This window comes from Limulus polyphemus, unplaced genomic scaffold (assembly GCF_000517525.1).
Source record: "Limulus polyphemus unplaced genomic scaffold, Limulus_polyphemus-2.1.2 Scaffold1167, whole genome shotgun sequence".
Lineage (NCBI taxonomy): Eukaryota > Metazoa > Arthropoda > Merostomata > Xiphosura > Limulidae > Limulus > Limulus polyphemus.
The window spans coordinates 249,187-252,313 of record NW_013666777.1 but is presented as its reverse complement, the minus strand read 5'-3'; the positions used below and the strand labels follow the sequence as shown (position 1 = coordinate 252,313).

The 3,127-nt window shown below is 34.4% G+C and overlaps 1 protein-coding gene across 5 annotated transcripts in view; it reads right to left on the bottom strand.

The window, feature by feature from the left end:
- LOC106462445 (sodium-dependent serotonin transporter-like) overlaps positions 1–3,127 on the bottom strand; it is a 64,205-nt gene that overhangs the window by 59,763 nt on the left and 1,315 nt on the right. The window lies entirely within an intron of this gene.

Genomic DNA, 3,127 nt, shown 5'->3' with positions numbered 1-3,127 from the left:
GACAAGGTTTTGTGCTGATGATGACAAAACCTTGTCGAAACGCTGTACGTTTGCTGTTATGTTAAACTTATATTAAAGTTTTTCTTCATTACCCATTCAAGCCGTCTCCAACTATTATTTTGCTGTTAAATCTTTCAAGGGTCTTTACAGATGAACTGATTAGCTTTTATTGACCCTTCAATGGACTGTTTCAGGGGCTGGTTATTAGTCATCTATTGTTAGTTGCTCTGACTCACATAGTAACATTCTAGTTTTGTCATCGTCCACTTAATTACCTCACCCCTCACTAGTCCGAGAATGTTGTCGATACTTGATAGCACATTTATACTTTGCAAATGAATATTTAATATAGTTTGGGTTCCTGGACACATTGGAATTCCTGTTAATAAATAATTTATCTGAAAACCCAAATAAGTATATTTTTTTTTATAGTCCTGATTGCTTCCGATGGGCACTGTGGATGCATTTGATTTTCATGGAATCAAAGATGGTATTCCCTGCTATGGGTTGCTTTACTTTTTCCTTTCTGCCTCACAAGGCTTCTGTCTGTATTTCCATAAAAAAAATAGATGTAATTTTTGCTGTCTTAATATAGGTAATTGTGACTTAGATTCCACATTATTTAAAATCCAAGTTGAAAATTATCCAGACTAAAGAGAAATATAGCAGGCATTTTCTTCTTGAATGTTCCATTTAATCCATTGAACTTTTACTCTCTAACCACCGTAAGTTCATTATTGCTACGTTGAGTTTTTTTTCGAGACACTTCCTTAGTGGTCTCTAACTATGGTGTTTTTATACTTTATCTCAGATTTTCTGCTCCGCTTCAGTAGTTCTATTTAGATACCTAGATGTCCTCCAACACTCTTTCCCAATACAAGATATTACCTGAAATAATGACTACCTTCATAAGGACTTCCATCTTTTCTAGTCCAAGGGAATTTTTAATGTGGAATGGCCTATGGGCACAATAAAAAACAAGCATGAGAAATAAAGAAAGCTTAGGTTAAGTCCTCGTGTGTGTTTTCGGGTTGTTACATGTTAATAGTTTTACTGTGAATAGTACCTGAAGTTGCGAAACCAGTAAAAACTTAAAATTGCCATGCAGGGTTTTTGTTATTAGAAATAATCCTTTGAATGTGTGTGTGTTTTTTTCACATGTATTAAACAAATGGCGACTGCAAATTTAAAAGAAAGACTGCACGATGACATAAAGTTCACTCAATAAAAAAAAGTGTAAGATGCAGCATCCTCAAGTCTGGTAATGACACCATACAAGCAAACAACAGCTGTCAAATGACAGATCACAGTATCCGTTATTAAATCTGAGAAGCGCTGTCATTCAACGCTACAGTCGAAACGCTTGTTCCGATTTAAAAGATGATATAACTGATAGTTTAAGGGCACGTACAGCTATCACGAAACTTTTAAGTCTGTTTTTCAAAACTTTTTTGGTTAGAAAATAAAAGTTTAGGCTAACAAATATCATCCAGAATTATGTAAAAGTGGTGTTTCATCGTGCTTTCCAAAAAATATGTTCCAGGCCAAGATATCAAATAAAATCATGCTGACTAATACCCAGTTTTGTGGAACTAAAAGTTTATGATAGCCTTGGCTAACGTAAAAATGAAATGATTTCAGCAATTAAGTAAATTATCTCAGTAGATAAAGGCTTATCAAAAATATGATGAGAAGATAGCAGCAGTTAAGAAAGGATACTTAAAAAGTCACATAAGCTGAATAATTAAGCTCAATTAAGAGTGACTAATTAATAGCCCTGAAACGATTACCTAAAACTTAGTCATTGACTATTCCTTTCCACAAACAAGTATTAAGCATTTTCAAACTTATGCGACACATAAAGTGGCCAGATTAGAGACCCCAATCAACCAGAGGAGGACAACCAGTCAACAGCACCCTCCGCCTATACGATTACTCTTAACTGAATAATATGGCTGAGTGTCACATTAATAACGCCTTCACAGCTTAAAGTGTGGAGCGTGTTCGACAGCATATTCGTCTCAGATTTGGGCTTTCATTAAAGCTGACCAGCGTGGTAACCATTACACCATTCTCGGTCTGCATAAACAGGCTGTTACTGTATTTACTGAGGAACACACACACATATATTTAAAATGTTGTAGCCAATTCTTGCCAAGTAGAAAAGATGATCAGTATCATTAATAATAATTGCCTTGACATTAAAGAAGTTGTCACCTATCGCCTGCCAATACGGGCGAGTACTTTTGGTATCAAAATGTATCACCTTTTCACTATCACGAATAAACGAGTGTTTTAATTACTAAAAATGATTAATCTAAATTCCTATCAACAACAGACGAGTACTGCACTTACTAACTTTTACCTTTGTATTAAAAAGTATTTTACCATTTTCTTACCTTTAACAGACTTTAGTACTGCTCTTATTAACGTTCACTTTTGTATTAAAGAATGTTTTAACATTTTCCTTCCATTAACGGACGCTTACTAAAGGTTACCCTTTTATTAAAGAAAGTTTTACCATTTTCTTACCATTAACGGACGCTCACTAAAGGTTACCCTTTTATTAAAGAAAGTTTTACCATTTTCTTACCTTTAACAGACTTTAGTACAGCTCTTATTAACGTTCACTTTTGTATTAAAGAATGTTTTAACATTTTCCTACCATTAACGGACGCTTACTAAAGGTTACCCTTTTATTAAAGAAAGTTTTACCATTTCTTTACCATTAACAGATGAGCATTGCTTTACTAAAAGTTATCTGTTTATTCAGTTGTGTAGTGTTAAATATAAAAGTGTCGGAATGCGAAATTTACTGTATAACCGTGCAAGGTGAGATTCGTTCGAAATAGAGGCGGTATGGCGTTCCGGCTAAAAAAAAGTACAGGGACGCAGCACCCAAGCGTTCCCACTTCATTAACAGACAATGACTGTGCTTACTAAAGGTGGGAACCTTTGTATTAAAGAATGTTTACTATTTTTCCACCATTAATAGACGAGTACTGAGCTTATTAAATAACACATAGATACTAAAGAAGGTTTTACCAGTTCCTTGTAATTACGAATAGTAATGGTTACCTAAGATTTATATATTTTACCGCTGTCTTCGCAATTCCAGTCTAACACG